At 34.5% G+C, this 25,852-nt stretch overlaps 1 protein-coding gene across 6 annotated transcripts in view; it reads right to left on the bottom strand.

Moving 5' to 3' along the window:
* LOC551736 (nephrin) overlaps positions 1-25,852 on the bottom strand; it is a 347,898-nt gene that overhangs the window by 151,610 nt on the left and 170,436 nt on the right. Inside the window, exon 1 of one of the 6 annotated variants that reach the window (XM_006564361.2) lies at positions 3,040-3,406. The exons of the other annotated variants lie outside the window; for them this stretch is intronic. The gene's annotated coding sequence lies outside the window, so the exon portion shown is untranslated. Of the gene's footprint in view, positions 1-3,039; positions 3,407-25,852 lie in introns of those variants that run through there. 6 annotated transcript variants of the gene reach the window in all.

The raw sequence follows: 25,852 nt of genomic DNA on the forward strand, positions 1-25,852 counted from the left end.
TCTAGACTCGAAGATAGATTCTTGTTGACGCGAAAGCCTACGCGAATTTTGATGAATATTCTTTTTTTATTTCTAACATCGAGTGTCATTTCGCGTGAAACGAGTTTATAATTACAGATTTCAAGATTTATCTATTTCGTTATACAGAATGGTTGAACGGAGAAATGAAATATTGCTACATTCATGAATATTTCGTCCTTTTTGCTGTCGATTTTCAACCAGTTTCATCATCACGCGTGTTAATTACCAGATATAACGACCAGAGATCGCAAAGATCATTAAGTTTGCTACCATCAACCACGGATATAAAATTAACCCTTACTCCATAAACGGAACTCATTCGTTTCCTATATATATATATATATATATATATATATATATATATATATATATTTCTTATTTCATATACATATTTTGTAATAATAATAACGATATTCAAATTATTGTTTAAATTTCTTATCCTAATAACGATCTTAATTTGAAATTCTCGAGGATGCTATATAAATTTTATCGGATATTTTTTCAAATATTTTTACCTATCGGGAAAACATTGGCGAGAGCGAAACGGCCTCCATTTACGACTTTGGATCACCATAAAAGCGTTTATGGAGTGAAGTTCACGATCACGATATAACGAAGTTTAATGCTTTCCCCTCCCCTTCCTCCTCCTCGAATAATAATAATTTTTTAGAAAAAAAAAAAAAAAAAAGTCTAATATAATCCGATCTATCTATCATTCGAATCAAATTTGCAACGCATGGAAAACTGCCAACATTTCAAAAGAATCGGAATTCCACCATTTTCAAGAAATGGAATCAAAGCGGAAGCATGCCGTGGCCGGTTATTTTATCATTTTCCTTCGCAACGCTCCGCCGATTCGCATTTCGTGCACACGAACTTGGAGAGGAATCCGCGATCCCGATATAAAAATTCCGGGTTCGCGCATCCCGGCCAAGATAATCGGATTTTTCACACGTTCCTTTCGCGTGCACGCGCGAATACGCTTGATAAGGCGAATGGAATAAAATAAAATTAGCTATTAATCACATTCCGCTGGAATACATCGCGCAGATTGCTCGTCCACGTTTCACCCGTGTACGAGTGAAAATAGAGGGGAAGAGAGAGAGAGAGAAAAAAAAAGAAAAAAAAAAAGAGGAGGAAGAGGAGAATGGCCGTGCCACATTTTACGATTTATCCTCGCAATTTCGGTGGTGCGGCAATTACGAACAGGCATTTATAAATATTAGCGGGTGGAACCTCGTATCCCTGTATGCAGGTCGTACACGGTTACGCGCTTTTTTTCGCGGTAAAAAATCAACATTCGAGATATACGGTCGTTTTGAGCGGATATACGCCGATTCGAGCGAGTCTCTACCCCTTGGACAGATTTTTCCCTATCGCGATGAACTATGGATTCGTGACGAATCGATGTTATCGTTTGGTTTCTTTTCGCGTTCGAGAGAACGAAATTTTGTCGAGTTTCCCGATTTTTATCTCTAGCCTCTCGTGTGATTTTTACGGTCCCGATAAATGGACTAGCGTTTCCACCGAATTTTTTTCCTCTTTGAAAGAAATATCCGTGATAGGTTGGATTTTGATGTATCTAGCCTGATCAATAATTCTACAATTTTAATAAATCTTCAATATTTTTTTTATTAAGAAACTTAAATTTTACTATTTAAAAAAAAAAAAATGTTATACTGATATATAGTATATATATCTTGATACCTTTAATTTTGATGCAGTGTATGTGTTTGCTTAATGATTATAATTCTATCTTAAAATTAATGAATTTATAATCTTATAATGAAAGTTTATATTTATATATATTAATTTTTGTATTTTGTGAATGTCTTTTTAACTATAGAATTTTAATATTCTTGTTTTCATTTCAAATTTATTTGCTAATTATAATAATAATAAAAGATATATGAAAGAATGATGCAATGATGTGAAAAAATTTGAAACAATTTTAATATTATATAAACCTAACCCTAATATATGTTAAAACCTAAGTATATTTTATACGCATAACCTAGTTTTCAAATATTAGTATTAAATGATTTGCATTGAATAAAATTAGATAACTACATGTCGCAGTGTAGTTTCTTAAAGATTTTATTCTAAAATAGTTAGTATCAGATTATGTAGTCATAATGTTCTATGAATACAAATAATAAGATAAACTAAAATAAAAATAAAAATTATTAGACTGTTTGAAAATTAGAATCTGAAAATATGTAACTAAATATATTTTGGAATAATAGACGTTAGAAATATATATATATGCAACTAAGAAATATATAATATAAATGTATGATATATGTGCATAAAAGAGATTTAAAGATACAATAAAATCAAGCTAATATTTTAATTTTAGCTAAATTTTATTTAAAATTCCAAAGTATTAAATCCAAATAAACAAAAGAAATTAAAAACAATAGATAAAAGAATTGTGAAACAAGAATTATCAAAGAAATTGTATAAGTAGACAAAGAATTAGAATTTCTGTTCTATCTTATAAATTAATATAACTTAAACCGATTTAGATAAATTAAATAATTAAAAATTTTATGTCTACTTATCTATTTCATATTCTTGTATTTCTGTCTTTAAAATTTCTATATAAAGAATTCTTTTAAAGATAAAGAAGTTTCTTTATTAGAAATTTTATATTTTAAACGCATAAATTATAATTATATCAAATCATTATTATTTTGTCTTATGCTTTATATATTTTTATTATATAGTAAAAGTACTATATAATAAAAAACTTTAATAACTTAATCATACTTTTATTTCATGTTTAGAATTCCAATTATTTAGTTTATTTTTCTAAATTGATGAATGTACATAATATACTCATCATGTATTCATCAATTTAGAAAAATATATATATTCGTCAATGTACATTCATCAATTTAGAAACATTACTTAATTTTAAGTTAACAAAAATGTATGAAACATAAAAACAAGCTTTATGGAAAGAAATATCTTTAAATTTAATGTTCAAAGCATTCCAGATTAGGTAGCACTTACCTTATATCTGCATTGTTCAAATATGACGCCGAGGTGGATCATTGCATCTAATTTCAAGCCGACGTTGATTTTGTTCACAAATATGTTCGTTTTCGTCGTAATTCTTCAATATTTTCAATTTAAAACACAAATTATTCATAGTCTTAGTCACTTGAAATTGACCGATACTTGTATCAATCTTGTACATCGCGTTTTATCGCGTCCATGAAAAAATTTCGATTAAAAGCACGCTATTCGATCGCAATTTCACTTCTACCACAATGTTCAATTAATATTCACGGTTTAATCTATCTTTTTCACTATTATCACTTCAAATTAACAATATGCGCAGTAATTTCGAATATCCTCACACGACGCCATATTGGTTTCAAGGAAAAATGCGCGGGAAAGGTCCTATAATTGCATGACTTTCGGGACACATCGGCGACATTCGTGATTGTTCGGGAAAGTTGCGCATGCTCGTTAAGTTTCGAAATTAATTGCGTATGTACGGAAACGCGAAAACGCAATATGGCGAATAATTTTTCTCTCGTGTACATACGGCTATGTAAATCATGGCAAACTGTTCGAAAGTAATTCGCCAATAAGAATAACAACTCGGAGTGGTGAATATCGAAAACACGCCATCGGCGAGCGTCCCGCAATTTGCATTTCTGATACGGCCGCGATATACCACGCGATGTAACCGGTAAAAAGAGAGATGAGAAATTGGAAACGGTTACACTCCTGACGTCCCTTCCTGCCTCTGTGTAATATTTTACAATGCCTCGCCGGGGACAAGGTGTTCGAAGTCTATGCACGTTCGTGGTAGAGTGCAGAAAAAGAAAAAAGAATAGTTTGTTTTTAAACGAGAACAGTGCCTTCTTTCGATCGTGCAGTCTTAGTTTACTTTCATTTGTGGTGAAGTGTGTGTATATTCTAAAAATAATTTGCATTTATCCGTTGATACGCCAGCCACGTGGAAAATGGATATCAGGTATGAAATTGATTTCTTTCTTAGAAAATAAGGAATCTTGAGGTTATAAAGTTTTAGATAATAAGATTTCTAACATTATTATCCTCGTCTAAAAGGAACTCGTTTCTCATCGATTTAACAGTGAACTGTAAAGAAGATAAGTTAGTTAGATAGTTAGGTTAGATTAAAAATTGGTTTTCCTCTAACAAAATAAGGAACGTTTGAGACTAAAAAATAACGAATGGTAAATTCTATATCGTTAAATTTTCATTCTTTTTTAAGTTCTTTTAAGTTTTTTATTGAATTATAAGCAAAATATGAAGGAAAAGAAATATTCTCAAACGTTGCGATGTTTCTTCTTAGTACTTTTTAAGACTTTATTTTTAACGGAAATCTCGTTTCTTATTATTTATCCTCTCCTTCACTGCTACATTATTACTCGATCCGAATATGACCCTTTCGAGGCATAATAAACGGATTTTTCATACTTTTCGTAGCTTTCGTAGCGTTCTTAGTAGCTCGCGGTCGGCCAATTTTCACAGAATGCATTTCGGCCTCGTTCGAGCGAAATTTTTCGTGCATACATTCCTCGAATATGAGGCGCGAGAACGAGGAAAAAATGGCTGGCAAGCCACGTCATTTTAGACTCGTGAACGATATGAAATGTGTAACGACTTTCACGTGTCCGCGTTCTAAACACGTTCGTCGTTCAACTTGTTTTGTTTGTTTTTCGCGATGAGGAAAAATTTTTTTAACTTAAAACTGTGATAAAGTGGAATCTTGAGTATTTTTAACTATGCGACAGAATGAAATATAAAATATTAGCACACATTAGCATACAAAGACATATGGGAGAATTTTAATTTTAATTTTAATTTTAATTTTAATTTTAATTTTTGCTTAAAATTTAAAAGGATATTTATATTAATTTTTAGATTTCTATTGACATGTTTGGTTAAGGATTAAAATTATCCTTCAAATTATTTACGTAAAATTTAAATATATGAAAATCTATATATTGCATTTATGCATTATATATAAAAAAATATAAATGTCCAGTATGCATTACGATATTTATGGAATAAAGAAAATCTCTATTTAAGATTCATTCGTGTTTATAAAAATTTCATTTCAAAATTCTCAATCTGGCAATAGCTGTGTTAACAAAGTCGTTGAAACATTAATCGAGAAAGCTGTTTATCGAAGCTTCTTGTCAAGGAACGTAGTAAAAGTAAAGCATAAATCCCACGTACGAATAACCATTATCGATAATTCAGAGGGCAACAATGCCACATTTTCTTCGACTTTTAAAGTGTCCTAAACTTCCAGCAGCGCGAAACGCGACGGAAAAAGGCCATTGTTTCACAGAACCGTCGGCGACAAAAATTGGAAGAGTCTACGGTGTGCTTATGCTAAAGTACCTCTACTGGAATGGAGCCAAACACCGGTGGCGACGATTGTTTTTGCATCGAAGAAATCGATTCTCGCCTCGAACATTCGTACCGCCGCGAAAACTGCACCCACGCCACCATGTGTCATCGTTCCAATCACCGTTTGCCCTTTGAATTCGGGAACCATTTCGAGGAACAAAGGCGTGGAATCGTTCAGCGTCGTCGTGAAATTGGGAATGGAAGAGTGGGAGAAACGCGAGGCGAAATTTCTCGAACGAGAAACGATTTTATAATAGATCGAATGTTAATCACAATTGACAATTTCACGCGAAATAAAGTCATTTTTCCAAGATATTCGATATTGATCGACATGTGTAAAGAATATTATATCCAATGCTCGAATTCGTCGTTGAGAATTGAAAGAGAGACGAAAGAAATTTAGATTTGAATCAGGTTAATTAATTTTGATTTATTGAAAAGAATCTTAAATAGAGATTTCATTCCTACAAAGTAAAAATTATAATTAATCCCAATATTTTGAGACAATGATCTTCAATTTCAATCGTTATCACGTATATAACAAGTATGTAAAGAAATTTTTTTCTTCTAATTTATACAGGATTTAAGAGAGAAATAAGAAATAATAATGACAGAATATATTAAAGACTAACAAGTAGTGGAATGTTAAGTTGATTTAAAAACACGATCTTATAATAAGAGCGCATCGATGCCATGCTTTATCTCGTTTATCCTGAATGTTCCTCATTAGAATCTCTAAAACGTCGATACTTTTCGATGAACAAGTTTCCGCGGTTATTCGTCTTGACATGCAGTCGTTAGAGGAAAAGAAGAACGCTAATGATCACAACTAACGAACCGATAAAAATAATAACGACTATAGTTATATCATTACGTCTGTCAGAATGAATCGAACATTTCCTCCGTGTCCCTAAAAGCACGAATAATCCATTATTCTTTGAACTGAAATTAAATAAACAAAAAAAAAAATAATTAAAACCATCCCTCCATAAAAGCTTTCATAATTCGAAACAGGGTAGGAAAAAAAAAAAATCAACAAAAATATAATGCATCACAAACTCTTTGATCATCGTCCATCACGAATCCTATCCCATTTCTAACTTCCCCCATAGAACACGTTATAAATACCCATGGAATCATGCTTTTAATCTCCCATGATGAATTAATCCGCGGAAAGAAAGAAAGAGAAACACGGAGAGGGAGAAAAACCCAACCCCCTTCCTTCTCGTATTTATATATTCATCGCGCAAGAAATCATCTCGCGGGATAATAAACGGCAACATTTTTTAAGCGAAATTAATTAAATATCGAATTTTAACGCGAAATAGGAGAAACCGTGGCCGACAGCAAACATTGACCGGACATTTACATCTCAATGGGAAACCTCCTTCAACTCTCTGTGTGCGTGAAAGTTCGCGAGCCGACCCTCCCCCATCCCGTGTTCCCTTCAACAAATAATGCGTCGATGTCGATACACCTTACGCGGAATTAACATCGAAACGGCACCGCAAACGATCGAACTTTGCAAACGACACTCGGGCCAGGGATCTGCGCAAACAATGCAAAGCGTACGGACGACGCTGGTCAACACCTTCGGTATCGATGGGGGCCCACACGTATGCTATATAGCCAACGATAAACACCAAAGGCGCTTGTTATAATACGTGGGAACAATGCCGTAAATACTGCCGCAACTCCCCTGCCCAAATGGGATCGCCGGTTTCGAGTGACTGTTGGCATAGGGTGTTCCGCGAGTATCGGGATTTGACGAGGGGCGTTTGATTTGTCGCGGAAAATGGAGCATTTGTTTCGTGCATGTGCGATACATTTTGTATTTGGAATTGTTGGAAGTGTAGGATACGTGTAAAAATTCGATGGAAGTAAGTTAATATTATAGATTTTGAATATTTTCAGATCGAAATTCTATTGGGATTTGAAGATTTTAGTAGAAGGTTTCGATTATTAGAAAGATGTCAAATTTATTAATCGGTTCGACGATCACATTAAATTTAACTGAGAACTTTCATTGGAAATTTCGCTCGCGATACATCGTATTCCATTCAGTCCCGTTAAAGAAGGAAATTCGAGTGAACTTAGATCGATTCAAATGAGCCAAAATTAGTGCCTGTATTAGTGTACATTAACGAAATTTCCTCGGCGGTTTCCTCTCCAACTCCTCGCTTTCTCCTTGTTGCATATGCATACCTTTTTCTCCAAATGAATAATTCCAACTTTCTTAATTTCTTCCTTCGATGAAGAGTTTTGAAATATTCGCAGCTAATAAATCGATTGATCCCTTAAATTACAAACTCTTCATCGATGAGATTAATAAAATTATGTATTTCGTCGTAATTTGGAAAAAAGATACAATCCTTTTACATTTAATCTTTGAAACAATTTCTCTTCCGAAACTTCTTCTAACGATAATTTGCTCGTTTCAAATCTCCATTTTTGGGACACCCCGTAGAACCGTGTAAGATTTCTCTCGAACAATGCTGCAATATAAATACACGCGTTAATACATGTATATGCACAAGAGTATGCACACTCCTCGTTCCCTCCCCTCGCGCCCTTAATACACCTCGCGCCGACGAAGAAGCCCCTCGAGCTTAAACTTTTATTTCGCGCCCCTCTAGATTAGCACGATGTCGTTTACAGTGACGACAGATGGCGGCCGAGCGATCCTGTAACTCTCCACCTTCATTGTGAATCTCGAAAAAGAGGGAGAGAGAGAGAGAGAGAGGGTAGATTCAAAATTCTCGAAAAGGGTTGAGGACGCGTAATTAACCGGTCGTTAACTGGGATGTTTCTCGCAGAACGAGTTGACGTAGGTAGGAGGATTCGTATATTTGATGATAAATTAGTTTGGTACGTTTGGTACGTGATGAAGAGCAGAGCGCAGAGAATTTTTTTTTTTTTTTTTATCGTGGAAAAATATTTTTTTAAGTGGAAAAAATTGGTACACGATATTTCGTTTTTTGTTAGATGTATTTCTATGTTAATCTATCGTAATGGAAAGTAATGTAGAAAAATCGATGGTATCGTGGAAAATTTTTATCAAACTGATTTTTCAGATATTTTTTTTACGTGTATTTTTCCTAATTTTATTACACGCTGTCTAAAACTTCTGATATTTTTTTATTTATCAATATTTCGAAATTCTGCAAGTCAATTTCACGCGTTAACGATCAATTAAAAAATTGAAATTATATTAATAATATTTAAACCCTCTCCTTGCGAAACTTAATTAAAATCCAAACACAATAATATATCAATTCATCGAATATTTAACACCTCTCCGTACCAATTCTCAAGAACAATGAGAAGTATAAAAGCTACATCGATTAAATTTATCTGAATATCGAAGCTATCCACCATTCGATAAACAATCTAAGAAAAGTAAAAGAAGAAGAAGAAGAAGTTCTCTTGGATCCAGCCGCGCGACACGATTTGACCCCTGTCTGAATGGAAAATCATGTACCGCGTGCCGACAGAAAGCAGTGGAGAGAGAGAGAGAGAGAGAGAGGAAGGAAGGCGAGGAAATTCAGCGGATGGAGATTCCCGTGTCCTCGGGCTGCTCGGGATGCATATATGGGCTGCGCAGGTTGCATCTGGCGCCCCGTAGAAGCCCCCTCGAGCAAGGATTCGAGGGTTCCGGACGACTTCGGGCTTGCTAAGGCATCTTCCGCGTTCCCCGTAACCCCCCTCCTTCCGGCTGGTTAACTATTGCCCGGAAATACGACGAAGACCGGCTTGGCACGAACGAGCTCGAGACCGGAAAACCGCCATGCTCCACTTCTTCTTACCTTCTTCCGCCGACGATTTATCGCCCTTCTTTATTAATAATTTATCTCCTCCCCTTCGAATATTATTCCTTTTTATATATATATATATATTTTTAGTATCGTGATCGAGGGAATTTATGAATCTCAAAAACGTTTCTTTGTAATTCGTGCAATGTTCTCTTCCACGTTGAAGAGATTCTCGATTGTTTGTGGAAAATCTGATAGATTGCGTATGGAGTAATTTTTTTTTAATATGGAACAGAAGTTTCTTGAAAGAGGCGTGTTTCATTCTGCCTGGAAACTTTACAGATCGGAATTTGAAAAAAAAAAAAGGAATGTGCCATTTCATTGGATGAGTACAGAAGAGAGAATCAAAATTTATAAGTTAATTTAATTGAAGATGGTGAAGATTCAGTTTGGTTTTTAAAGTAGTTGATGAAGAGGATTTACCGAGGAAAGATACGATGGTAATTAATTCTTATCTCGTGGAATTTGGTAAATTAAACTCGAGTAGTTTGATCAGCCAAGATTAGTATTGGATTTGAAGAATTTCAATGAATGCAAGAAGTATGCAAGAATTTGGATAGGGTGTACAAGTTTGGTGAAAATTTTAGTAATAAATTAAATTCATAATGAAGGGGTTGGTAGCTTATAGAGAGAGTTTCTTCTCTGTTGTTAATTAATTAACTTAGACTGTGAGACAGTGATATAACGTTCGAAATTCATTCGCGAATTTCGAATTGAAATTCTTTCTAAATGAAAGAATATAAAAATAAATTAATCACTAAATCAATTTTCTTATATAATTTCTAACGTTCGATTATTCAATTTAAAAAAAATTACAAAAATTTCAGAGAAGAAAATTTCATTTTCTATCATATTATTCCTTTTAATAAAATCTTCAAATATTTTTATTTATTTATTTATTTTTTTTTTTAATACTTCGTGTAATATTTTAATAATTTGAAAAACGTATTCACTTGAATTTATTCAGAATAAAATAATTTTTTATATTACATCATATGCATACGCTAGCGTACTAATTATCATCTTAATATACATACATTTCAAGTAATGTTTTGCATTTAATACCGGTTTAACGTGGATCGTGCGAGTCAGAGGAACTTATTTGGGCTGATTTGTGTACTGGCATGAAGTAGTTGAATTAGTCGGACTATGTGAATTCATTTGGCTAGAACAGTCAAACTGCGGCCAAGTTTATTTGCCTGGAGCAACTAGAAGGTTAACCTACAGAAACCCTGAAGCACTCGTTGACCCAGCTTCTATATCTATTTTTTTATACAAATTGTTTTGCACAATTTTCACCAGTTTCATATTGTTCAAATATTTTGCATTGTCGCAAAATATTTTTATTCATAGCAAAACGTAGTTTTTAGGGTATTTTTATTTTTCGAGAAATTATTTTAAGAATATTTTCATATCCCTTCCTATTTTGTCGAAATAATTTTATTGCTCGAAAATTTATTTTCAAAGGTAGATGTAAAAAGAATATTGTAAAAAAAAGAATGATTCTTCTCCGAGAAGAAAAAAAATATATTTTGAGAATTTCTTCCTGTTTTTCAAAACAATTTTTGATTTTTCGAAAAATAATTCACTTTCGGAGAATAGTTTTTAAAAAAACTATTTTTCGAATCGTTGGCAACAAATAATATAGAAATTCATCATATATCATGAGCCATAATATATCATATATTATATTGTTAATTTTTAAATTACAAGAATGGGATAAAAAGAGTTATGTTTCCTGAAAACGTTTGAAATTTGATCTCTCCACGTTTTAATATAGTAAAATTATGACGCCTTATTGCATATGTATATATGAAACACGACCCTTTACCGCCTCGGCATTCATGTTGGAGAAAATTGCAGCGCATTTTAATCATAACCACAACAAAAATGAGCTGTTTAATGGTCGTTTAACGCGAACGACACGTAATCAGGGGACGTCCAATTTTCCAAAAACATGTCGATAGAATCTCACGGTTTGGCGCGAGCACATTAACGTCTCCTCCATATCGTGCACCAGGTAATTAACTACCAATCAACTAATACGACCTCGAAAATGTGACCCATTTCCAAAATAGGATTAAAATCACACATCGATACGACTGATATTTTATAGTAGAACATTAAAACGTAATGTAACGTATAATAAAAAGGGATACCATCTTTCAATTTATCACGAAGATCCAGAATGAGTTTTTTAATTAATTAGGGGGCTTTTAATAAAATGATATTCAAAATTGATTTTAAATTAATTATCGTTAAAGTTATTTAATATGATATATTATAATGATAAATTACATTTATTATAAAATAAATGGTGTACTCGTTTAATGATCCTTAATAACTTATACGTTTATAATCAAATTATATTTTCAAATTAATTTTAAATTAATTAGCTTTTAATTATTCTTGACGAATTTAAATTGCAAAATTGATCTGTTAAATTATTAAAAATATATTTCATTCTAATTCTTATTTTTTTAAAAGGATGATTTATTTCTTCGATTAATCATTTTATTATTTTATAATCAAACTCCAATCAATTTCCACAACGATAAAGTTTCAAATCTGTTTGAAAAAAATTCCTGAAACACTTTCCAATAATTCTTAAACGATTCTTCTAACACTTAGAAAAACAATTCATCGATTCATTGAATATTATCCGGAATTAATTAACCTCGAGATTGTCTCGATGCACGAGAATCATCGCGAAAGCTGGAAATTATCATGGAATTACAAACATTCTCTCCTTTGCCACCTCGATGCACCAGTATTGCCACCCCACGTTGTATCTCGTCCAAGAAACTCGACCATCCTTTTCCACCCTCGTGGAAGGGGATGCGTCGCGAGTGTTTGGGCTGTTTGCACCTTTGGCTGATTGCGTTACGAGGAGGTAAAGGGGTGGAGAATCTTTTTCAATTTGACCTTTATTCCAACTGGAATCGACACGGTTAGTTGCCTCGTGTTGGATAAACGAGAGACTCGTTTCCTGTATGAAACAGGGTTGCAATGTAATACTAATATTGATTTTATTTTATTATTGTGTGAATTTCTTTTATTATTATTTTATTATTCGTCGTTTAATTATTGTTTAATTTGTAAGAAAAATATTTCATTCATATATTTTGTATCAAATTTTTTCAATATACTTATTCGATCATTAAAAAAAAAAATCACACGATATATTAAACGAATAATAAAATAAAACATGGAATAAATATAAAAGGCGAAACTGCATTCCACTCCATTTACATCATTTTCCCTTCTCTTTTTAATTCTTCCTAAATTTATTCTCGATTGCACAAAGTTCCATTACACTTGAGAGACGTTGTAATTCTTTTTTTTCTTTTTTTTTTCATTAATTTTCATCATCTTATCACCACGACATTCCCAATGTCCGTTACCATCCTCCGGTAAAATATTCGCGCGCTATTTCCCTAAGCTGCTCAAAAGGATTTGAGATGGAGATTTTAAACAGGGGAGGGGGGAAAGCTCGTCCTTTAGCCTTCCAACTATTCGAACTTCCTATTTCGTTGTATTTTCTTTTTTTTCCTTTTTTTTTTTTTTTTTTTCGGACGACGTAGCTTTTATTGGCTTTTATTTAATATTTCCTATTTCCCCGGGATCCCGCGCAAGAGTTTATGGCGAACGGCTTTAAACTGAAGGATATGAGGGAAATAGAATAAAGTTTGAAAATGCTTTAAATTGCCGTGGAAACACGTCGAAATCCTTTTCTCCGTCGTTACTTTCTCCGCGAGCCGCATTCACGGAAGTTTTTACGGTTTCTTATTTAACATTTATTACAACTTATTGCACCCCTAACAAGTCGTTATTTTCTGGCGAGTTATGAAAAGCGATTTAAACCGAAGAGAAATTTAAATCGAAGGATTTTTTTCTCTTTTCGTTTCGGGGGGAAGCTTCTCCTTTTTTTTTTTTTTAATTTCTTTTCGTCTTTTCCCTCTTTTATAAATCTTCAGCTTTGGGGATAATTGCTCGACAGTTTGATTTTTATTGTTGCGTCCTTGTAAAATCGAATCGTCTAAACGTTCTATTTTTATAAATTATTTATTTCCCCAAATCAACTTAAGAGATTTACTGCTTTCTAAAAAAACAAAATCGAACAAATTAGATTACATTTCGAATAATAATAAAAAGGAAGAAAGAATTACAAAGAATTTTTAAAAATTCTTCTTAATGCAGAGGAAAGATATCTCTTTATTTAAATGTATCGAGTTTAATTACCATGGATAATAAAAGAAATATTTCTCGTTTGAAGGAGGAGGAATGTTAGCACGAAGTTAAACACGAGGGAAAGACGATACTATTTTACCAAGATCCCGACCTTGTTTCGTCAAGGTGACTACGTGACTACAACACGGGGATAAGACTTAAGGGATTTTAGAACAAGGGATTAAGAATAGCGAAAATACCTTCTCGTCCGTACGAGTAATCTAGGGAGGGAAAAAAAAAAATAGCGATTTAAACGGATACACGGTGCTTGGAACGGGCACAAAGCCCTCTTTCCGGCTGCTTTTAAATTATTAATTAGCGAACAGGGAGAGAAGATATATTTAACGAAAAAGGGAATTTTGGAAAATTTTAAAAATTAAATTTTTAATCTCACGCGGGTCTTTCTCAGGATTCATAGGAACGCGTGAATTGAATTAAAATCCCTTTCTTTCGACAATTGATCGATGATAAAAATATATATATTATGAAAAATAAAATTTTCGAAAGAATTTTATAGAGAAATTGCTCGACGATAAATTTCCTTCCCTCGTAACGTTTCGATATCATTTGTGGTATTCGTGAACCCGATAAAAGAGATTTATTGGCAATAAATAATCGGAGTAGAGGGAAAGTACAATTATTCCAAAATGATAAACAAAGATGAATTATTAATACCGGTGAAAATTTCGAAAGAACTCGAAGAAATTAAAATTAAAATGTTGGATACGTCGTTGAAATTTCTTCGAGGTATCGAATTAACATAACCAAAATATCGAAAAGTATCGGACTTGAAATTTCGAGACGACGAGACGCTGACAATTAAAATATTATCGTTTCGAAATATATTCCCTGATACTTTTCAATAACAATATTTCCCTCGTTCCAAATGGAAATTTCAAACGACACGTTGGTTACACTCTCGCATCGTGGAAATCTCCGTTATTATCTCCAACTCTGTTTCTTCCTTCTCCATTATTCTTCGAATTTAACTCGCCATGTAAATTTCGACGTTTAAAGCGAACAATGTACTCACGCTCGGTTTAATTGCGTATCGAGAAACAGCGAGTTTATGGAAATATGGGAGATTCTTTCTCTTCTTTTTCTCTCTCTCTCTTTTCTATGCAAAACGCGTCCCCTTGCGCGTGCGAACAGATAAGGTAAAAATATCATGGTGGATGGCTCGTCAAAGACCTGTCGGGGACAAAAGCTGACAAAAGAATATTTGATCGTACTCGCTTGTTTCCTCCCTACGATATTTTTGTTGGAATTTACCTTGGCTACCTACTAGATGGATAGACCATCCGTCGTGTACACGTTATTGTTCGCCTGGATGACCATGTTAAAAAATGTTGTTGGATCAATAGTATTTTGATCGACGATATTGATGAAATAAATACACTGGTTACTTTTTAATCATTGAAAGTTAGAATCGAATTGAGTTAACTTAAAAATTTCCAATCAACTATATTAATAACAATTGAATAATACGAAAATTTAATTCGTAGATCTAAAATATAGATATTTATTTTTATCAATAATATATAAATACATAAGGATAAAAATTAAAATGATGATCCAAGTATTTCCAAGTGGATAATCGTTTGATCGATAAAAGGACATAAAAGTTGGACTCCCCGCCAAAAAGAAGAGGAGAAAAAAAAAAGAGAAGAAAGGAAGAAAAGAGGAAAGGAAAAAAAGCATCGAGAATCAAAGTGGAGCGGGGGTGTCATTTTCCAGAAGAGAGGAGCGGGGTAAATGGGACGAGACGATCGCGTGAAGATTGATTAACAAGGCAAAAGCAAGCCTCGTTTAACTTCTTCCATTGGCCTTTTGTCACGCGTTTGCTCTGTCAAATGGAAACTCCTCGTCTGCTCCTCTCGAGCGTTCTCAGGTGTGTTGCGTGGATACGAGTCCATTGAATCAGCTCGTCATCGCGCCCGACGACACAGGCGCGCGCGCGTGCATTTCATCCCCTGTGTGTGTACGTGTCCTCCCTTGGTCACCACCTGTGACGATAGGCTCGTTGTGGGTGCAGCGCATACTCGCTTTAATTCAACCACGAGGAAGTTGCTAAAGGTTGATAAAGAATCTCAGCTTCACGGATTTCTTTCTTGAGCCAAAGATGAACAGGCTCGATTCACTTGGTCTCTCTTTTTCCACGCTATTTTATTTACATCTTTATCGTTATAATTAATTTGGCAATCATACTTTTACAATGATAAAATTCAATTTCAATATCCTCGATTCCGTTTACAGAAAATTATGTTATAGACATCGATTATTCGAAACGGCTACTTGCGTGGTTACAGGGGAATTAATTCGCCAGGATTCGATGGGGTGTGTTATAAGCTCGCGAGCAGAAATTACTATTTTCTCTAATTTTGTATGAATAGAGGAGGAAACAGCGTAACGGTTGATTAAAGCGAGAAGAGAGTTCGTACATTTTAAAATGTTCGTGAAATATTGTATTATGATAATGCTTATTCCGATACGCATTTAAAAGAATTTATGCACAATGAAATATTATACAAAAATTATTCGCGCACTGTGTTACGTTCCGTAATATTTACATATCGATGAATTTTTGATATTAAAATCACCCGATCACGTTGGACGAAATCTGTTTTGTTGGATGATATCTGTTTATCACGAGCGAGATTGAATATTTTTTAAGGACACTTTTCATTGAAAAAATTGGTTGTGAAATGAGTTTACTCTGATCATAGATATTTCATTATCGATACAAATAATTTTCATAGCTAGTTGCGTAGGAATATAATTCTTGGCCATCGATTTACATTTTTAACGCTAGAATTAATGAACATACAAGCTGTAACTTATATATATATATATGTACATATGTATGAAATCAGCATGTGTATCCTTATATATGAGCTCGTCAAAATAATATCGATGAAATTTAATTAATGGAAAATGAAGGATCTCTCATAAAAATGTATGAAATTAATAGCAAACATTCAGGGTTGATATAGTGTATGTATACGAAAGGTTTGAATTGTCGTGTGCACCTCGTTCTGCACGTTTATGCAAAACGATTTGCTCGCTGCTTGTTTCACAAGATCCTCCACTCGGCGATATTTCATTTGCGAATAAATTTTCGACAAACGAATCGCCATTTCCGTATCCGTCTTCGTTAGCTTCATCCAGATAAATTTCATTCGCCGTTTTTTTCACTCTATAAAGCGATATTGTTTCTCTCTTATAAAAAAAAAAAAATTGGAGGAGAGAAATTTTTATTTGATTTACGATTCTGAAAATTTAATTTTTTTAATCAACGAAAGATTATCGACGAACGCGAGGTATATTTCGTATTTCTTTTCCTCTTCTCTTTTTTTTTTCAATTTTTAAAAATTTTATACGCATATTTTGAAATTACAAGAAAAATTACAATGTTAACTTCGATCAAAAAGTTACAATTTCAAGTTTTTTACTTTATTTAATCCAAAATTAAGAATTAAAATTATATTTCGCGACATTTTTATTATTTACACGATTACACGAATCCCCTTTTTCCCGCAACTTTTTGTCAATTCAAAAATTTGATTTTTGTCCAAATATAATTTATCGAATCGACTTGTCGAAAATAACGCAACAACGAATAACATCGCGCAAAGAACGTCGTCCAAATTTGGAAATATCGATAAATGTAGGTTGATTGCCCGAAATAGATTCCAGTCTCGGCTGGAATGCGAAATTTGAAGCGTATAGCGACATATAGGAACAAGATTAACAAACAAACACACTGCAAACCGCGCGAATAAACAAAGACCACCCACCACCACCCTTCCACGATTTTGTATTCTTCCTTTTGTCTTCCTCTCCCTATCTCGTTGCTTTTTCAACGGTTTTTACAATATTTTTCGAAGGTTCGAAATTTACGTAGAATTTCAACTTTCGAGACGTTCCATCTTCTCTTGCTGGAAATTTTGAAAAATTGGGTTATCCAATTATTCTGTTATATATTATTTGTAAGGAATTTTGGAATTTCTTTCTCTTCTTCTTAAACTAAAATTACCTTGTCTTAATAAAAACGAAAATGCCATATTTTCATTCGCTCATTGTCATCAATGGTGGAAAAGATTTCTTTTTCTTTTCATCAGTTCTCCAAATCCTGTGAATTTTATACGATAAAATTATTTGTTTTCCTCTTTATAAAGATAATTCATCCGTCCTCTTCATTCAATTATTTATTTCTGTCCATAATCCATTACATCTCGAGAAACGTTCTTTCTGTTTCATATTACAATACATTTATTACAAGGAAATTTTATGATTCAATCAAGAATCGAATAAATTATTTAAAAAGATATATTATTATTATTTATTAAATTTCTATCGCGTTATATTATTCATCGGCTTAAGAAAAAAATAAAGCAAACGGAACACGATTAACCAACAAAGTACCACTTGAGTCGCTTAATTCGATTAACTTGCACGAATAAAAAGTGGTCCTCGAGGAAAGGCGAATCGTAGACATTGATCGTCGTAGTTGATTTTCGACATCATCGTTCGCCTCTTCTCTAATTTCACCGAAATAGAATGCAACACCACCATCCCTCTCTGACACCGCCACCGTCGAAATGGGATCGAGTAGGAGCTCCCCTCCCCCCGTTCCGGAAATCAAATTCCTCCAACGCCACAAACCTTTAACAATTTCCTCGTCCAACGTTCCTCGTCTCGAGGAATCCGTCCTCGAAAATGCAAAAGAGGGAGGATAATTTGAAATTAAGAAGGATTGAGAGCTTGAGAACGTTGCACCTGCTTAAGTGTTAATTTAAACTTCTTTAAATTGTGACCTAAAAGAGGATATAATCAAGAATTTTGATCCTCCTCCTTAAAATTCTTCGTTCTAATCGAGCCGAGTGATTTCGTTACGTACAACAAGATGTATTTATGAACTTCTTCAGATTAAAACTATCATTATCAATATCTACTTGAATCAAATAAAATAAAACTAAAAAATTTTCCTCCAGAATTACGGAAAATAAACAGACTCTGTTTAAAAATGTAGTCGAAGAAAAACGAGTATCCACAATTTTCCAAAATAAACTATCAATCGCATTCTTTTTATCCCTCTCCAAATAAACACATTCTCGAAGGAAGGAAGGAAGGAAGGAAGGAAGGACAATCTTAACACGAACGACAAAAAAGAATGATAAATCAAGAGAGAGAGAGAGGAGGCAGGGAAGAAAGTTCACCGCTAAAAAGTTAATACGATCCGGGCGGGGGAGAGGTGGTCGCAGCGGTGACAAGTGAGTGGAGGGGTCGTAAATCGGGAGGAAGAAGGCCGGTCGTAAAGTCGATGGAAGGAAACACGTGGAATCGACTGTTCGTCCGCGAGGGGGGGAGGAATCGTGGCGATCGTAAGAGGGCGGAGATGCGAGGGGCACGCTTGTTTTCTTCACCCTTCTATGCCTCGTCGCTCCCTTTTGTTCGACTATCGTGGAATAAATTAAGGGAGGGATACGATCGTTGGCCTTTCCAAGTTTTCGACAAAGATCCGCATCTCGAGCACGATTTATGACTGTTTTATTCGCCCGCCGCCTGTCGAATCAACCCTGTCTCTAAAATGTCGCCCGATTCTTGATCTTTCGTTCGAGGAAAGGAGGAAGTTTTTGGAAGGAAGTTGAGCGAGATTAGAAGATTTATTTTTGTGGAAGTGATGGAAATTTTGAAAGATCGTGCTCGTGGAGGAATTTTGTGTTCAATAGCACAATTTTTAATTCAGAACGATCGATTATTTTGTGATTAAATTAGCAATAATTTTCATTTTCCAGAAATAAATAATGATTTCTGCGTCACTCATCATTTAATATAAATACATTACATCTTGGAAGAACAGAATTTGTTATAATACTTCTCTCCTGTGTGCCAATGCATCGAGCACTGTTACTACTCGTTACATAGAAATATATAACAATAATAATATTAAAGAATATAAAAGAATAACAATATCAATCCAATAATGTCGCGAGAAAACACTTCCAGCCAAATTACATCACGATATTGAAAAAGACGATAAACGATGAAATCGTACTGTTTCTAGAATAAACTTAGGAGAAGTTCCTCCTAAGTTTGTACCTCTATTTTTATTCACTTTTCGCTCTATAAGCTCTTCCATCGATCGATTGATATTACAAGGATTAAAAGCGAAACAATTTTATTCGATCGGGGACAATGATTATAATTCATAAGAGAATGGAAATTCGTAACTTTCACAACTGTGTTTGGAATTATTGAAATTATTCGCTTGTTGATCGAGAACGAACAATTGCATAGGTGAATATGAAAAGATAAAATCGAAAGAAAAATAATCTGTGTACGAATTGTTTTAAATATTCTCGTCTCTATTTGTTCTCATTTCCCTTATTCGAGGAGGCGTAATTTTATTATCTCCCTTTTGAACAAAGAAATGTTATATTTTATATCTTCTCGACTTATTTTTCCACGTGGGATTTTTTTTATTCCGAATTTTATGAAGTACAAGGGAATAAAACTACCGTGTTTTTTAATTTAATTTTTTAATTTTATCTCTTATACCCAATTTTTATTACTCGATACGGTGCCAAAGATCTATACGCGCTATATATTTTAATTGTGAATCGATTCTTTTTCGAACGCTGTGTATATAGACATTAAATAGCACGTATTTGCATCGGAAATCTCTTTTAATTTAATCGTGCGTCACGGAATTAAAGGTATCAAAGATATGAACGTATAAAATATATCGGGGGGGAAAATTCATAATCCGTAAAATAAAGATGCAAAGATTTTAACGTTCCACTCGTTTATTCTTCTTTTATCTTCGATATTAAAGCGCAATGAATATGTACATAAAAATCGAACAGGAATGCTTGAATGTCTAGGAGTGTCGAGACAAAATTTGTATTTAAAAAAAATCATGATCCATCTTAAATCTAATATATATAAAATTCCAATAACGTTTATAAAAATATATGTGTAAATGCATACAAATTTTGAATCGATTCTCTAAAGAGAGATTAAATTAGAGACACGAATGCAATTGTTAAGAGAAAGTTACAAAATAAAATTACAAATATCCGTTTTAAAATTAATTTCAAAATTCGATACAATTAATGAAATAAATTCAAATACATTACTCGTGAATTATCATCTCTTGTGCATAAAATGCGCTCCAATCCAAGACAAAATTTTCTCGATCCGTATTCGAAAGTATTTCCAATATAAAATCGGTTCTTCAGTGTTGATTATCAAGTTAATTAACGATTGATCGTCGACGACAAATTTTCGAAATAATTCAAAACAGAAAACCAACGTTTGTAGAGATTCTCTCGTCCAGTCATGGCTTCCCTTCCCTTTTTCCTTTCCTTTTTAACGCCACCTTCTTTTTCATTTATCTTCTCGAGATGGATTCAGCGAGCGTAACGAAGGGAGTTCCAAGATTTTCGCGGCTTTCACGCCTTCGCTTCTTGCACTGTCTTCTGGATGCGGCTCAACCCCTTCCTTATTTCGCCTCTCTCGAGCAGAAAGAGAGAGAGAAGGTATCTCGACTCGCTTTTCATTGAGACTAAGCTTCATTAGGGATCCAACTGCGCCAACCAACACAAATATTGTCGTCTATTTAAGTCATCCGCGGTCGCGTCGAGCTATATTGATCATCAACCACTTTGTTTGACCGTGATTCACGAATAGGAAATAGAAGCTAGGTCTGAGAAGTGGTTATGTTAATTTCACTCGAGTGTTGAAATAATTTGAAAAGTGAAGGAATATTGAATTATATTGAGATTGGAGTGCAAGGATTTCTTTTTTTCAATTTTCTTTTCTTTTTATATTTTATATTTATTTAAGAAATTGAAGAATGCAATAGAATAATTTTATAAGAAATTTAAAATCATCTGGAATATTTATTAACTTTCGACAAGTATTAACATTCCGTGATTAATAATCGCGTTATAATTATGGATCGCGATTATTAAATTACCTTAATCGAGAATATATTCAAGTGGTTCCATCTCGTGGTTATTCACATGCCATTCTAAAAGAAAGGAACAGCAAAACAAGAGGGATATAAAAAGAAATTTTTCAAAAAAAAGAATCGAAAGAAATGAAACAACTTGATAATATAAATATAATAGAACAATACAACCTGTCTGTAACACAAGAATATTTGAATCAACGTCTGCGTGGCGGAAAGCTTTCCATTGAAAACAGGAAGTTGAGGAGGATTCGAAAGCAATATCCACATCTGCGATCCTCCCATTCGAATTAAAACACGCTATTAAGTTAATTACACGGCGTTGATTACTGATAGAATAACAACGACAATAAAAGGAGACGTGGAGAGAGAGGGAAGAAGTGCTCGAAGCAACGTATCGGCAATAAGGTACCGGAAGATTCATTAAAATTATTTCACTGGCGAATTTCTAGCGATCGTCGAGCCTCGAGCTACTTGCATTTCTCGTTCGATGCTTCGTTCGTATTATCCGCGACACGAGAATGAAAATTAATTAATACTCCCTGTTTTTCTCCTTCTCTCCTTTCCCTATATATCCTCTCTCTCTCTTTCTCTTCTTTCGATATATAGGAATAATAGGAAAAACGTCGTTCATTTTGGAATGATATTTCCATCGCATTGTTCATTATTGAGTTGGAAATTAGAAGAAAATTATTCGAAATTCCTTTTTCTTTCTTTTTGAATACCTCAAAATCTTTTAACACTCGATCTTAACCTTTAAACATCTTCAGAAGATCTTTTTTGTCAAACTTCATTCCTCAAAAGGAAGAAAAAAGATTTCAATTTACCATGTCTCGAGAGATAAATCTCGATTCGATTAAAAAAAATTCCATTTCAAAGCTCATTTATTAAGCAATCTCGAACGACTATTAATCGGCGCGCGTATATACCTATTAATCTAAAACGGTACAAGTTCACTTGGCCCGATCCTCTAATCCTCCCCCGCGTTTAAGGGCCAGGAATCGATTGGGTGTCGATTGTAGCCGGCCCGCTAACGCGTATTTATTGTAATTGAACGCGATTTGACCCAGTGGCGGATCCAGGGAACGCTTGTGCACAATCCGGCCGGATAATTAAAGACTGGTAAATTTCACCGCGGTGATAATATCATCGAAATGCGTGAATCTGGTCGCTGCTTTTTACGAATTATTACGATTTAACCCGTCGAATTTCTCCCCCCGTTCCACGCCTCCCCTTGGTGGCTTGTTGGATGATGGGAGATACGAAGTTTTCGAAACTCGAATTCTCGAGAAAGGAATTGTTACGCTCGATTTATGAATAAATATCGTATTTCGTGCTCGCTCAGACTTGGAAAGAACGGAGAAACACTTGAAAAAGAATCGAATTATCCTTTGAACGTATTTATTATTTACAATTTTAAACGTCCACCGTAATTGTTCAAATTGACCGGCAAAAGAGGGGAGGGGAAAAAAAAAAAAGAAAGAAAAGCTCGTTGGATGGTAAAATCGAACAAACGAGAGTTAAAGAGGGAAGAGGTACTTAATTAATCTTGTAATCCGACAAGTGGTACGTTGCTGGCCGCCACGTTGAAAGCGCAGGCGAAACAAAGGTTCGAAAACAACAACCCGTGAATTATACAGAAAACCTTGAAACTGGCCTCCATTCCACCGTTGATAACCACTCTTTTAAAAACCGTGCTGTGCAACAAACGATACTAATAATTCAGGGGACGGTTCATTAAAGAGATGGGAATCCGCGGGTCAAACACCGATGAGGGGGAGAGAAAAAAATCGATGGACCACGTCTGGACGTATCATTACGCGTGATAACCTTTCTCCTGTCCATCTCGATATTCTTTTTTCTCCTCTCCCTTTTTTTTTCTCTTTTTTTTTTTTTTTTCATTCAACTGACCTTCAAAGAGGATGCACAGGGTCGAGGCAACAACCACGAAAGACGGTGAAAGGGGGTGAAATTTTTCTGGCCGTGTAACGAGCTGAAGAGGTTGTTGATGGATAAAAGGGTTAATCGAAGGTCGTTAACTTTCCGCCAGAGGAAATATTCATTAATCCTGGGAACACGATGCTTTCGCTAATTTTGCAGAACAAATTATCTGGCTAACAGCTTTGTTTAAAATTTACCGAAAATTTACCACTCTTTGCTTGGATGTTCCAGCTATAAATGAGACGATTTGAAAGTGTACTTGATGGATCTGTCGAAATCGTTATTGATACGTGTGCGAGAAATTTAATAAATTATTGATTCCTTGATTGGATATAATTTATATAGCTAAAATAGAACTTTGAATTTGAAAATGAATTTGTTTGAAAAATTACGTCCGTTTCCCTAATATCAATGAAAGTAATATACTCACAAGTGAAAGAAGATGGACAAGTTGAATGATTAATTCTTTTTGTGTTTCGATATATACAACTTCCCTTAATTTATACCCGTTTAAACAACGGAACGGAGCCAAAGGACCGTTAAAAACGAGGAACCTTGATTAAACTTGGACCTTGAGAGGGTTCGAGGTTAAGCCTTCATCCCATTATCAGCCATTAAACTCGATCGAGAGAGAGAAAGAGAGAGAAACCAGCCCCTCGACCCACTTAATCCTTTCGAATACGTACCAACCTCTTTTGAAGGGAGCGATTAATTTTTTTATCCGCGAGAGAGGAAGAATAGATGAAATTCCCTTTAGAATTCGAAGGTTCAAGGCTAAGGACGCGTAATTTCCACGATAATTTCTGGATCGAGGAAGGAGAAAGGTTCCTCGTTGGAAATTTAAACACTTTCGTCGATTCGCCGGAAAAAGTTACATCCGTGCTTCCTTTCATCGTAACAACCCTCGAGAAATATTACACCTCGATTTGGTTAACGCCACGGTTATATTCGACCGAATTTTTTCCTTTTCCTTCTTTTTTTTATTTTTTTTTATTTTTATTGCTCTCGTTGCCCTCTTTGCCAATGGGTCGATCGCATGGGTGGATTCGTGGCCGGTATTGAATTTTTTAAATCTGCTGCGTGCTTTTGACAGAAAGAATTTCTTTTTTTTTTTCTCTCGAACGTGTGAAACATTTGCCGGTTGAAAAAAATTCTCGACGATCATTGATAATCTATTTCGTTGTGCATTTGTATGTAACTTTGTGAGAGAAGAAAGGATATTTCATCTAATTTAGATATCGTAACTTTGTTTATTATAAATACGGAAATTCCATTCGAAATTTTTCAACAATCACAATTGTGATTGTCTCTATCGTTGCGTTACATTTGATGAAAATTCAACGAAATATATCCTTTGTTATCGTTCATCGTATCCCATTAGAGACCACAACATGGAAGAGAAGACTACCATCGTAGTCGAACGCATCTCGAGCCGGAAACGATTCTTCCGGTTGGGCAACAACAGCAACAGGAATCAAACAACTTGTAGCCGAAAGCACTCGAGCCACTCAAAGTTCGTTACTAGCCGAAACTCTCCTCGAGGAGGAGAGAGAGAGAGAGAAATGGTCGAAAAATCGCGATAAACAAGATTCGCGCAAAGTGAAATTTCGCAACACCGTCTACGGATTAATCACGCTGTGATAAGTTTGAAGAGGCGCTTGGATATGTATGTAATCAAAAGTGGAGGCGTGGATCGTTTAAGAATATTTTAAATCGTTATAAGAATACGTAACAAGGATCACAATGCTAGAGAAATATTATTTGAAAATATTATTTTAAACATCGTAAAAGAATTTTCCAATTGGAACATAATTTAAACATTGCAGTTGCTAATTCTATTTCCCTATTTTTACATATTCGAGCAAAGGCTCGAATTAACTCGTCCAAACATCCTAAACTGAACCCCCCCTGAAAAACAAGAAAATCGCAAATACCTAGGAAATCTAGCTTCGTCACACCTCCCTCTTCAAACAATCCAAACCTGCGCCAACTTTTCCCATATACAGTCCACCCTTTAATCGACGCGACGAACTAAACACTAAATTCGTACAAATACGAATTACTCGTGGCCAAGAGTGGACGAAGACTCACTTTAACTAATAACGAAACTAAATATATAAACGAACGTGAGCGAGAGAGAACACAAATACGTGTATACAGAACGTGGAAGCTGGAATCCTTGCGCGAAAAGGGGGAGGATTAAAATGGACGGAAGAAACGGAGGGAGGAGCGAAAGGGGTGCGATGTCGTACAGGGTGGAGGTTGTAACTGGGGAGATGCAGATTTTTCGCTGATGTCTATGCAAAATGTGGAAAATGATAGCGAAGGGGGGGTGAGAAAGAGGAGAGGAATTTAGACTGCTATCCAGTTTTGCGTTACCCTTTCTCTCTTTATTTGTTTTTTTTTTTTCTTTTTAACGAGTGGACTTTCTGCTCGTGATAAAACGGAGCTTCGAGCTTTCAGAGAG

This window comes from Apis mellifera, linkage group LG11 (genome assembly GCF_003254395.2).
Source record: "Apis mellifera strain DH4 linkage group LG11, Amel_HAv3.1, whole genome shotgun sequence".
Lineage (NCBI taxonomy): Eukaryota > Metazoa > Arthropoda > Insecta > Hymenoptera > Apidae > Apis > Apis mellifera.